The sequence below is a fragment of the Ambystoma mexicanum genome, chromosome 2p (genome assembly GCF_040938575.1).
Source record: "Ambystoma mexicanum isolate Mex_15411 chromosome 2p, UKY_AmexF1_1, whole genome shotgun sequence".
NCBI lineage: Eukaryota > Metazoa > Chordata > Amphibia > Caudata > Ambystomatidae > Ambystoma > Ambystoma mexicanum.
The window spans coordinates 1,271,459,117-1,271,473,692 of record NC_090923.1 but is presented as its reverse complement, the minus strand read 5'-3'; positions in this window follow the sequence as shown (position 1 = coordinate 1,271,473,692).

The following is a 14,576-nucleotide window of genomic DNA, read 5'->3' as shown; positions in this document are numbered from 1 at the left end:
CCAAAAATGCTCATTGTGTTTATATGGATATAATTTGTTGGACTTAGTTGTAGTGTAGCGGCTAGCTACATGCTAGTGTATAAACTATTCGGGTTGTTTGAAGGTGGTATCATCAGGTGTTCACAAGTCCTCCATCTTGAATCAGTATTGTTTATTGAAGAATTATACTTTGTAGGACTATGAGATCCTTCCTCGTGGACTTGTAGTCCACAATTCAACGGGCTACCTTCTACGATTACTATAATTGATAACTTTATAATATGATTATATAATTAATACAGATTGAGTACATTATCATAATATTGAACAGATCTAGAAATTATCATCTGTACAGGTAAAAATGTAGGTATACTATACTGCATAACCTAGCATCCCTTGCAAGGGCTGAACAGCCTTATAGTTAGTTTAATATTTTTTTTACAGAAGATGCATCATCTCAGAGTCCACATTAAGGCTGTTATGGGTAGTGTCCAAAGTACAAATCCAAAAAGCTTCTCTGGATTTTTGGATTTGTTCCAGATTGCCTCCTCTAGGTGGCTTCATAATTATTTCAATGTCATAAAATTTCATATTGTTTTTATATTCTCCTTTGTGTAATGTTGAATGATGGTATCCTAGAGAGTACCTGATATCTTCTTTTGAAATGGCTCTGAAATGTTCTTGGATCCTTGTTTTAAGCATAGTTTCCCACAAGTACATTCTATTGCATAGGCAACAGGTTTAGTGTTACAGTTGATGAAATCTTTCATTTTAAATACTCTACCATTCGGCAGCTTTATGTCTTGTTTGCCATTTGCTGAAAAAGTGCAACTTTTGCAGTGTCCACACTTGTAGTTGCCTTTTAGAGGCGTGGAGTCCCATAAGTGTGCTAGACCAGTTTTTTTTATTTTGTTGGTAAAATGTGAGTGGTTCAGGATGTCCTTTAAGCTTTTGGCTTTGCAGAAGGTAAAGTTCACATGTTCATCGAGGTATCCTGAGATGTCTGTGTCCAGTATAAGGATATCCCAGTTTTTCTGCAAAATGTGGCTAATTTCTTTAGTGTTAGAAGAATAAGTTGTGATCAATCTTATCTTGTTAAAATGATCTGTTGTAGTTGTGGTGCTTTTTTTGACTAGAAATTCTGCTCTTGGCCTTTTGGTTGTTTTATCATATGTGTTGTGGAGATGTCTATGGTTGTATCCTCTTCCTTCAAACTTTTTAATTGATTCTTTGACATGTTTCTCATATTCATGTTGTTCTGCACAATTTCTTTTGATCCTCAGCATCTCGCCATAAGGTATGTTTCTGATAACATGTTGAGGGTGGTTACTGTCCGCATTAATTATTGTGTTCCCAGCTGTGGGTTTGACATAGTGGGTTGTGTATATTTATTAATTTTCTACATAGCGTTCTAGATCCAGGAAGTGAATTGATGTTGTACTCTCATGAATGGTACATTTCAGGTTGTATAGGTTGGCGTTTAGATAGTCATAGTATTCTTTTAAGGGGGTTGTGTCTCCGTTCCAGATAAGTATGACATTATCAATGTACCTTCACCGGTGGATGATATTGTTATGTGTAGTAAATGTTGCGTGTTGCCATGCTTGCTCGAGCTCAAATTGTCTCACATAGAGGTTCACGTATGTGGTGCAAATCTGGTGCCCATTGCTGTTCCTTGACTCTGCCTGTAAATTTGGTTGTCAAACAGAAAGATGTTGTTTGTGAGAGTGAAGTCTAACATTTTCAGTATCATATCCTTTTGACTGTAGTAGGAGACTGATTTCGTCTTCTGAAAGTAATTAGTTGCTTCAAGCCCTTTTGAATGTGGAATGCTGGTATACAGAGACGAGACGTCTAAGGTGACAAGTCTATCATCTTGTTCCCAATTAATTGCTTCCAGCTGTTGTATAACATGCTTGGTGTCTTTGATGTAAGAGGCCAGGCCTGACACAAGTGGCTGAAGATGTTTGTCTATGTATTTGGAAATGGGGTCAGTAATTGAACCTATACTATTTTTAATAGGTTTGAAAGATGGAAATGTATCGAATGGTTTGTGTATTTTGGGTATGAAGTTTATTGATCCTAAAATATGATGGGAATTGCTTAGAAATCTATTTTCCTCATCTGTTAGTAGACCTAAGTTTAATCAATGTGTCGTCATTAGTGCCCAAACAAGAAGCAGTTTTGGTATGGGATTGGTGTCTAGTTTCTCTTAACAGCTGTCTTGACTTAGATGTTCTTCGGCTGACTTAAGATATTCGGTTGGTGAATGTTGACAACTTCTAATTGTAATCAGTGTATTTTACCACATTTTAAATGTCATTATTCACAATGTCAATACTTTGTTGATTCCACAAAATTCTGTTATGATCAGGGTTAACCTCCATGTCCTCACCATAGGTCTTGCCCTCAGGTTTAAGATACCAATTACATTTACATCACAGTAAGCTGTGGTCACTCGGGTTATTTCTAACAATTTCACAGTCACGAAAATTAGACATCAAAAAAGAGTCCAAACAAAAGTAGTCCAGAGTAGAGCAACAATGGCCACTGTGCCATGTAACAGACTCCCCTGCAGCCCCTCAGTGGACCCATTCAATGTATACAAAACGAGACTATTCATACAGTTTTTTTCATTTAGTACCATTCACACTTACAGCTGTGTAGGCAGTGTTCCACACCACCTCACCAAAAAGTGAGATTTTCAGGGCACTGACATCCCCTCCTGCCTCAAAATATACTGAATTGAAGTCCCCCAAAACTATTGTATGGCCCACACTATTATTTTTTCCCATCCAATCAGTGATAAGATTGATCAAGACTTCCAGAAAGGTGACAAATAGGCAAACACCCTCATGCCAGTAAACATTACAAAGTAGTACTTGCAAATTCAAAGACCCAGTAGGGCATTCCCTTTCCATGGCTAATAATCCTGTAGCATCATGTGTTTTTACAAACTTGATACCACAGCCATTTCTGTACATACCGATGAGGCCTCCTTTTGGTCTCCCCTGGTTGCCCTTAGTAGCCAATTGGGAAATCACAGTGTACCCATCCATAACCACAGGTTTCATCAACCATGTTTCTTGGAGACAAATTAGGTCCAGGTTTTGCAACAAAATTCACTTTTTAACTTTTTAACTCTTATATGTACTTCAACAACCTGGAGAATAATCAGACAGTAACCACCAGTATTTATTAAGTTATATTATTTACAACGCACATTATATTTAATCCTCAATTAATATCTGTTCCCATTTACCTGGCTGACTCTTGATAATTGCTCATTTGTCAGATGATGTGCCTCAAGTTCTTAGGTGGTTCTCCCATAGTCCAATAATTGGCATTCATCTCAATCTGTATAGTAATAAAATATGGCATGTGCTCACTCATTGAATCTACTGCTTAAATGACTAGGATGTCACTTGTAGAACCTAGTTCTTACCTCACTTGGGATAATGGTGTAGATCCATAAGGATTCTCCGATATTCTATGATTATAATGCTTAGATCAGGAATCAGGATGTGTGCCAAGCATCGGCCATCTATAAAAAAAAGCATAACAAATATATATGCAGAAATATATGTATTAAAATATATGAATTGGATCAATAATAGACCCATCCAATATCAAGTTTGACAATTTCTAAGTGTAACATGGGCCAACTCACCCTAAATCCATTAGATGGTGAAATATTCAGAAATGTGGGCCGAATGTATCCTGCTCAGTGGGTGAGTGCGTGTTATGCACGTGCTGTAAAGTGAAATATTAAGAAAATATTGTAGCAATGGATCCATTTGCTGGACACATTGGTGGTATATATGCTAGAAAATGTCCCTTCTGGGATTCGGGAATCAAACCCTGTCTTTACGAAGTTAGTGTCTTACCTATAAGTTCCAAAAATCTCCTTGTTGCTTGCGGCAAAAATGTAGGCAGTCTCGCGGTTGCAGCCAAAATGGTCACATTTTATTTATAGCGTCAGCGGGACATCATTGCGTCACAATGTGATGATGTCATAGCGTGGCTGTGAGCATTACAGAATCCCCCGGTCTCTCTAATGTCTATATGTAGTCTCTATGTAAAATAAATATAAATGTACTAATCCTCATCATCAATTAATGTCACTTTACATTGGGAGGCTCAAATGAGCCAATATAAAAAAAAATGCCATCTAGTCTATAGTTGTTAATTATATCATGTGGCCATAGCCAATGAATCTCCCCATACCCAATGGAAAGTTCTGAAGAACTCTGATTCAATTATTATTATGGATATGTATAATTAGTGTAACAAATGCACTGATTGGTGAGTTTGCAAACCTTACTAGACAGTAAGCCCACATATGTTGTGGCACAACCCTTGTGCCGGTGTTCACATATTGTTGTTTTATTTCAGGCCACCATGGACAGGGAGCAGGTACTACATGTAGTCCCTTCTCCCTGTTCCAAGGTGGTCATCTTATTTGTTTACTTTGTTTTCTATTTACTTGAATGGCTGCCATGGGAAGGGAGATGGGGCTACCTGTAGTTCCTTCTCCCCTTCCATGGCCGTTATCTTCTTTGTTTACTATGGCCGCCATGGAAAGAGAAAACAGACTATGTTTTCCAGTCAAGTGGCAGTCATTTTGTAACTTTTTATTTTTGGCTGCAAACTCACAGTTGAAAACCCCCCACCATTGGTACCCCTGTCTAACGGGCGTGGGTAGTAATGGCAATAAGCTCCTCGCTGGCAGGCCATTACCCCATACTCTTCCTTCGAGAGCCTGGTTGCAAGCTGGTCATCTCTCCCAGCTCCTCCCTGACCATTGCCACTAGCTACAGGCCACCTGGCCCTACCGCCCTGTTCCTCTCGTAATGGGCTGATTTCTCCTCCTGTCTCCTCACAACCACCTTTAAACTCCATCTCGTGGGTGATTTCACCATCCACCTTGACTCCTCAATCACAACATCAACTCTCTTCTGTGACCTCTGCACTACGCTCTCCATTCGCCTTTCTGGTCCTACCCACTCGGCTGGACACACTCTTGATGCCTTCATCCACACTGATTTTTACACTCCTCCCCAATGATCAACCCACTCTCCTGGTCAGACCACTCTCTCCTCTCCTCTCACTTGGGTCCTCTTGGCCCTCTGACTGCACCTCCCCCCCAAGCCCTGCCAACCTCGTTCTCGAACATCCGTCCGCGGAGACGAGTGTCAGCTGCTGCCTTCGCATCTATATTCATTCCCCCTCTCTCCCCACTACAGACTCTACATCTGACTCTGCTCTCAGCAACCTCCATCTTTCCATTACAAACACCCATGACATTCTTGCCCCAGTCATGAGGATCCACCTGAAACATGCCTCCAAGCATAACATCTGGAATGTCTCTGAACTTGCAGCCCTGAAACAAAAGTGCAAAGCTGTGGAACGGAAGTGGCAGACCTCAGGATCTCCCTCTGACAAACTGGCGTGTCGCCTGCTCCAAAGGCATTACAGATCCTCCAACCGCACCAAGAAAAGGGCCCACATCCAGGCTTGCATCTCCAGTGCATCTGACAACACAACTGAACTCTTTAGAATCTCGAGGGAACTAGCCAACCCTTCCACAGTCTCCTCCTCTCCTTGCCAGTTTATTGCAGAGGGCCTCACAGGCCCTCTGCAATAAACTGGCAACACACTTGACTGCAAGAAATCAGGACATCCTGAGTTCTTGCGTCCCTCTCCCCCTCCGTTTACCCACCCTTTTTCTCCTATGGCCTGCCATCATCTCTCTGACTTTCTCTCCTCCTTCTCTCATATCACACCTGATGTGGTCACCAGAGTTGTCTGCTCCATGAAGGTATCCTTCAAGCAGGTCTTCCCCTGTTCCTCCAGAACCATTAAAGACAATATCGGCTCTCCTTCCCCGGCACTTGCCGATTTCTGCAACCACTCTTTTGCTACTGGATCTTTCCCCTCCTCCCTCAAGCACTGCCTGGTGCACCCCCTCCTGAAAAAACATTCTGCAGACCTGTCTTGTCCAGCCAACTACCACCCCATATCTATCACCCCCTTCCTTGGGAAACTCCTGGAGAAGCTAGTCTATCCCCAACTGACCCAGCTTCTGAACACCCGTGAGGAACTACTTGCATCTCTTGATTCCAACTCTCCAGCTGTTCTCATTCTACATGACCTCTCCTCTGTATTTGATAAGGTCAACCACTCCAGCCTCATAAACGGCTCCACGATACCCTAGGTATCTCGGAGCGGGCACTGGACTGGCTGACCTCCTTCCTCAATGACCATCCATCCCATGTTATTCTGGGCTCTTTCTCCTCAGTCACCCTATATCCACCTGTGGTGTCCCCCAGGGCTCCAACCTTTCTCCCTGCTCTTTAACGCCCATCTTGCTCCGCTTGCACACCTCATTTCCACCTTCTCCCCTAACTTCCAGTGTTATGCAGATGAAACACAACTCTTCATCAAACTTCCCTCTGATCTTCTCCTTACATCCTCCATCAATCCTGACTGCCTATCTGCCATCCAGTCCTCGTGTACTTCCAATGATATCTGCCTCAACGCCAGCAAGACGGAGATCCTTCCTATTGGGACTCCTGCTCCCTCTTTCTTCACCTCACTCTGGAAATCTTCTATGGGCTCTTCCCCTTCTCCTTCAACTGATGCTGGAAACCTTGTAGTCACCTTCCTCCCTCACATTCAGGACCTTGCCAAGAAGGCCCACTTTAACTCCACCACATCAAAGGAATTCTTCCTTTTCTCACTTTCCCTCAGAAGCTCAATGTCTCTAGAGCTCTAGTTCTCTCTAGGCTAGACTACTGCAATAGTCTTCTCCTTAATTTCCCTCTTCTCCTCTATGCCCACTCCAGCTAATCCAGAGCAGGGCTGCAAGACTTATCCTTGGCCTCAAGCCTAGGGACCGCATACCTCCAGCCCTAAAAACTCTCCACTGGCTCCCGGTTGCTGCAAGGATCAAATTCAAATCCATTTGCATCTTCCATAAGGCTGTCTGGGGCCGTAAACCATGCTATCTACAACTTGCTCTCAATCAATACTCTCCCTCCAGATCTTTACATCCTCCAGCACCAACTCTCTGTATGTCAAGAGCTTTGCTAAACAGTGAGCTGGTGGCCAATTTCTTTCCTCAGCAGGCTCCCTTCTATGAAACAGCCTCCCCCTTGCTCTTGAGCTGGTTCTCCAAAAATTTCCGGAAGCTCCTCAAGACTTTCCTTTTCACTTCATCCTTCCCTACCTCTCTCCACTGCTAAACCCCACAGTTGCTGAGATTGGTGACCAGGGCCCTTTTGTGTCCTACTGGGTCCTGGCCTCCCATAGCCAATCGCCTTCAGCCTCCACCCACTCCTAGCACGTGCCTTGGCACCCACTGGCCTGTGCCACCACATGCCTGCACTTACCATTTATTGGCAGCCAACCACTCCACCTAGGCACTTACAGCTGCTCACTCCCTAGCACTTCCCTCTTTCGATACACCTAGCACTTACCCCGCCCCACTCCCTCATATCTTCTCTCTCTCTCTCTCTCTCTCTCTCTCTCTCTGCACTTGCACGTTCTGAATGCTCACAAGGCCTAGTAGGACCGCCTCCATCTTTCCTTGTTTTATTTAATTTTCATTCCCATCTTCCCTCCCTGTTGCCCTGTGGGCGCTTTGAAACACAATTTACTTAATGTATAAGCATCTTACAAATGCACAATAAATAAAATAAATTAATACAACTCGGAAGGGGAGCAGAAGAGGAAGCTAAGAGCTGGAAGAAGCTCTAAACTTTGTGTTAATCATCATTTCCTTCATTATTGACATCCCTATACATTTTTAGCTTTAGTTCTGAGGCCGAGGATAGGTTTTGGACACAGACAGACTATTAAATTGAACTCTTTGACTCAGACTGTCCTTGGTTTCGTTCAGGTAGGGAAATCCCACCTTAACATAGGGCAATTTGGGCCTTCTACCACCTTGACCTTTGATTTAACAAACTATTTTATTTTGTTAAATATACAGATTGACATGAATGCCAAGTGTTGGACTATAGGAGAACCACCTAAGATTTTGAGACAGATCATCTGACAAATTAAAATGTATCAAGAGTCAGCCAGGTAAATGGGAACAGATACTCATTGAGGATTAATTATATTGTGCGTTGTATTATATTGTGCGTTGTAAATACCATTATTTAAGAAAATACTGATGGTTACTCTCAGATCATTCTCCAGAAGGTTGAAGCACGCAGAAGAGTTATAAAGTTAAAAAGTGAATTTTGTTCCTGATGAAGGGATACCCCAAAAAACGTTGAGCTCTTTTTGTTGATTGTTTAATTTATTTATCTATACTTACATAAAGTGTGTGAAATTAAACATATGCTAAATTTGTATTGACGATATGATTTCTGAATTATGAAGATCTAACTACATATTTGGGATTAACTTTTGACTGATCATTGATCAGCAATCAAGGTGTGCAGGGGACGGGAATGTCAGTCACTTAAGGACACTGATTTGGTTTCAACTTTAATATTTTGCCAGCAAATGTATTGGAACATTTCCTCTCTCTGGTTATTTTTCTGGTGTTCATGACTTTTTAATCCAATGCTATTTTTTGTGCACACTTTCTTCTAAGGGAAAGGTCAATAGAACTACATTTGTATATTTCACTTTAAGATATATGCTCACTTACTGAGATTATATTCATAGGTGCCAGTTTGGGATTTTGGCTATGGGGGCAAAAGTACCTGGGCATATTTTATTCAAGCAGCCAGTCATGTTTTTCCCTTTTCTGTGCTGCTTGAATGCAGTTAGTTGGGATTGTGTGATGTAAGAGACCTGGAATAAAACACACGGCTTGTGGCACGCTGCTTAACCAAAGTGTGGTCCATGGCAAATAATTTAATCTCACTGCAAATTTCCTAAAAACATTGTGGGTTATCAAATCCTGCAATTTTTTATACATAACAATACCACTATCAAAACAGGTAAAAATCAGTTTGTGATTGAAGAGCGTCTTTCTGTGACGCGTTGCAAGTGTTTTAAAATATAGAGTGGCCGTGCCCACCGGCCATGGCAGACATCCATGCCTAGTAGTCGGTTAGTGTTTTAAAATGGACAGTGGTCTGTAGTGTTTTGGAAATCTATGAAATAACAAAACCCTTGAAATTCAAGGAAAAAATCTTTAGCTGCAGGGAAATTAAGGTGAGCAATACATTTTAACAAAACCTTTGAAATTGAAGGAAAACTTTAGTTGCATGGGCGTTAAGGTGAGAACTTAACACAACAAAACCAATGAAAAACAAGTCTAATGAGGACAACATCCTCTATCTGCAGGCGGTTAAGGAGTATAAATCATCCACTACCTGTGTAAAAAGGAATTACTATGACCTTCGCATTTCTGGAGAAGCGTCCAGCTCAAAGGATTTAGCATTCTCAAAGAGTTGGAGACTCACTTTTCTCCACCCAGTCAGGTGGTAAAAACGCCATATGGTTTAATAATATCCAGGAGGCATTCCTGGACAAATTAGAAAAAACACAGGAAAGTATCTGGCATAAAAACAAAGATTGCCCAGCGGACGGTAAAATCACTTTAGAACAAGCAGCTCCAAAAACATTCCTAGAGTTTGTTTCGATTCAAGCCCATACCAGAGCAGTATCTTTCCGAGACATTTGGCAAACTCAAGCCTACTAATTGTAGAGGTGATGTTTGCCTGGCTATTACTGTTAAGGCCTCTGCTCCACATTTGGTGCCCCTTATTACAAAGTTTGTTAATGCATCTTTTAGGGAAAACTCTTTCCCAAGCAATATAAAACAAGCTTGGATTTCGCCACTTATAAAAAAAAGGCTTCTCTTGATCCCAGTATAGCGGGCAATTATCTCCCCATTACGAACGTGCCCTATTTGTTGAAGATCCTGGACGAAGTAGCTCATCTTCAGATTAAAGCCTTTTTTGGCCGCACACGACATCTTAGGGCCCAAACAATCTGGCTTTAGAAAGGTCCATAGTACGGAATCTACTCTCTTAGAGCTCTAGACCAACATCATGCAAACCATGGCAGTGGGCAAAATCACTATGCTTATGCTTCTGGATCTCTCTGCTGCATTTGATCTTGTGGATCATGCTATTTTGGCAGAGAGGTTGCGGACGTCTGCGCACTTCTCCGAATCAGCAATGGAGTAGGTGAAATCATTCTTTGCGGAATGAGGAGCAAGGGTATTTTCTGATGATGTCATGGCTGAGGAGTTCACTGTCTTGTACAGGGACCCACAGGGCTCATGCTTGGCACCCACCCTTTTTAACATCGTAATGATCCCATTATGTGAGCAACTAGATAAACTTGGTGTGGTGTACGCCAACTACGCGGACGATACACAGTGCCTTGTGCCCATGACTGGTGATTACATGTGTGATTCTGTCTTGTTATATTCCACCTACAATATTTTCCAATCATGAATGCAAGTAAATAATTTGGACCTAAATAGTTCAAAGACTGAACTCATCATGTTGGGAACTGCAACACAACTGAAGAAGCTTAATGCAAAATATTTATCTTTTAAAATTGCAGACTGTTATATCAATACCCATAACAAAGTTAAGACACTTGTGGGGTCATTACGACCCAGGCGGTAAGTACACCAACTTTACCACCATGGTGTAAACCACGTTTACACCATGGTGGATGGCGGATTTACCGCCCCATTCCAAGGTGAGTGGGGCGGTAAATCCCCATTTCCCATTTACCCTTCCCCATTCCCATTTTTGCCCCATAGGGCATAATGGGAGTGGGGAAGGCGCTAATTACGGCACCGTAAATTACGGTGCTGTAATTAGCACCAAGGCGGTTTAGCGCCATGGATTTTAACGGCTGCTACAAGCAGCCTTTAAAATTAGAATCAGGCGGTAAGGGTTAACGACGGCGTTAACCCTTAACGCCTGAGTTGTAATGAGGCCCTTGGTGTGATCTTTCAAGAAGAATTGGCTATGAAAAGCCAGGTTAACTGTCTTGTCTCTGGCATGTGTTATCATTTGAAGCTCATAGCTCAGCTGCGGCCCTTCCTGTCATCAGCAAATTGTGCTATAGTGGCCCGTGCCATTATTGGATCTAAAATTGATTATTGCTCCCGCCTATTTGCTAGGAATTTCCAAACAAGATATGACCCAGCTGCAGGTGATCCAGAATAACGCAGTGCGTATTGTTGCAGGTCTGCAAAGGAGAAACCATGTTACAACAGCTAAAAGAGCACTACATTGGCTCCCTATTCGTTGCCGTATTACCTACCGCGTGATATGCATTACGCACAATTGTATCTCAGGACAGTATCCCAAGTATCTGGCCAGTTGCATTTTGCGCCTATCGGCGCGCAGAGTGCTGAGGTCAAATAATACTGGTTTACTAGAAACTCTGAGAGCGCATCTGTCCTACGTGGAGCATAGATCTTTTCCACATGCTGCTCCACGGATATGGAACTCCCTTCCTCTAGATCTGAGGTCATGCACTAATTTGCAGCTCTTTAAGAGCAGGTTGAAAACCCATCTATTTGAGTAACCTCCATCCAACTTCCGACTCTGTGCTTCTGCATGAACGCTTTTTCTCCTTCTCTACTCCCCTCGGATACTCTTTGTTATGCATTGGTTGGTCATGTTGGCGCTATCATGCCTCTGGGCTTGTTAATAATAATAAAAATAAATAAAATAAATAAATAAATAAAAAATGTGCATATAAAGCCACCTTAACTTCATGCCCCCCTGTGCACAGCCTATGACACAATGATGACATCACAGATGACATCACTGATGATATCACTCGTGACATCACTAATTACTCCATCAATGACATCACTGGTGGCATTACGGATGGCATCAATGATGACATCACTGGTGATATTGCTAATGGCATCATAAATGACATCAATGATTATTCAACTAATGGCATCAGACAAAAGATCACTCTACGTATTTGCCCATATTTAGACCAACGCTACATTTCTGCAAATGTGATAGCATTTTAGAATAGTTCATAACAATGAGTATATTGCTTAAAACAGTCAACAGCTACACATCTATCAACTACTGGCTCTTTCCTGCTCTATCCTGAAAACCTCATCAATTAAAGTATATTAATTGTCTCTCCAGGCGGGCTGGCTGCGTTTGTGGCCTCTCTGACCTTTTTTCGCTCTGAACACCTGACGTTGGCGGCTGTGTTCGTGGTGGCCCGGACCACACACACTCTCATACACCTATCATAACCTTGTATTCCTTCAAATACCTGAGCAGGCACCCTAACATCAAAACGCCTCCATTTGGAGGCAATTATATGTATAATACACCACTACACTTGCCGCAAATTCAGTTGTGCTGTTCACATAACCTCCGCCTACCTACACCCGGCTATGCTTCAACACATCTTGACAGCAGAATGCAGCGGAGTCCTGCGATAATTTTGGACACCCTGAACACATAACGAGTCACTAGCACTGACTCCACCATTCTTCTAGGCACCCATCCACATGCCTGACTACATGGGTTGCTTTTCTATCAGAACCTGGCGAGCCCTGCTAAGCCTTTTTGGCCAAATGCACACACGCATCATAATCATGCCCCAAGACCTCCAACACTCTGGACAGCGCATTGAAACTATAGCATTGGAAAAATTGGCGTTATACAAATGTCTAGTACAATACAATATAACACAAATCACTACTTATGAAGCTTTCCTTTGTAGTAAATTGGTAAAAGATGATAACTGAATTATAATTAGTACACTAATTAGAATGTTCCTGTTTGTGCACAATATATCTAAGACATGGTCACTATAATATAATGTGTAGATGCATTTACAAATAAAATTAGTAGAAATTAATAGAAGGCGGCACATGTTGAATCCTAATTATCTATGATGTTTTAAAATAAACATATGTAAATACTCAATTGTTTTATTGTAAGAAAAATGTATACACCTATTATTTTGTAAATGACATGACAAGTGCTTTTAATCAGGGAAGAACTAAGTAATAGGATATATTTTAACAATTTTCGTACACAGGTATAAAAAAAGGATTATTACTCTAAATGTATATATGTATAGAAAAGAAATGAAGGTTTAAAATTCAACATTTGCATGAAAACATGCGCATAGATGTATATTTCTTTCTGTGTGTCTTTTGTAAGTGATTAACCTGTTAAGATTGAAATAAAACACATACTCTACAAAGTAAAAGTAACCTTTAAATAGTATCCATTGTTTTAATACATTGACTTGTGTGTATTTCATAGATGATGTCTTTAGTGATGTCATCAGTGATGTCATCAGTGATGTCAGCATTGTGGTCATAGGCTGCGCAACCGGGGACGCACATTTATGGTGGCTTTAGCTGAATATCAGGGGTTTTGTTGCGCTAAGTTCTCAACTTGATGTCCCTGTCGCTATAGTTTTGTTCATTGAATATATATATATATATATATATATATATATATATATATATATATATATATATATATATATAGTAAATGAAAAAATATTGTTAAAGGGACGTTATGGTTACAAGTAAAACCAAACCAAAAAAAACTCATAAATTTGCCAGTTATGGTAAGCTAAGCAACCATATCTCGCTCCACCACAGTACAATGCTAAGACTAACATCCAGGATATCAACAATGACATCACAAATGTTGTTGAATACATCACCGATGACCTCACATATCTGGGCCACTTGTTTTTGTTCACTGACATATCTAGGCCAGGTAGTTTTGTGCACTGACAGTCAGAACATTAAATTTGAAAAGGGGCTTAGGGTTTGGTCTCAGCACATGATGCACATACATGGGGCAATAAGCAGGCCTCAAACACACAATTCATTTGTATGCATGAAGATGAACTTTAATGTTATTAACTTGTTCTGGTGATGCTGTTTCTTTTTTCCTTACTTTAGTTTCCCTGTATGTGACTCTGATTTGTATGCATTTTGGGTCTTCATATGTATTGTTTGTACTAGCACAAGTGTGTAGTAAGTCTTGAATTGTTAGCTATTTATTACATGTTTAACATTACCCAAAACTCTAATACAGTAGCATTCATTATTTTACTATCCACAATTACACAATTAAAAATATTGTACTTCTATAGTGCATGCTGAAGCCATTGCCTGTGTTTATGTATGATTAAGTTCCTGTATTAACAAGAACACTCCAATACAATGTTTTGTTTAGATAAGTAATTTAATAGATTAAGTAGTTCATGATGGGTCTCCCGATCACCCCTGACATCTTGGTACCAACATTATAAACACAACCTTTTAGGGGCTTTTCATAAAAATGTATTTCACATGTGATTTCATCAGTGATGTCATCAATGACATTTGTGATGTCATCTTTGATATCCAGGGTATTTGTCCTAGCAGTGCACGATGGTGGTGTGACATATGGTTGCTTAGCTTACCATAACTTCAGAATTTCAGAGGTTTTTCGGTTTTACTTGTAACCATAATGTCCATTATCAAAATGTTTTCATATGTTTTTATTTGTGCAACTTAACCATAATGTCCCTTTAACAACGTTTTCTCAGAGAATTTCATAGGTTTTTATTAGTGCAACTTAACCATAATGTCGCTATAATAAAGT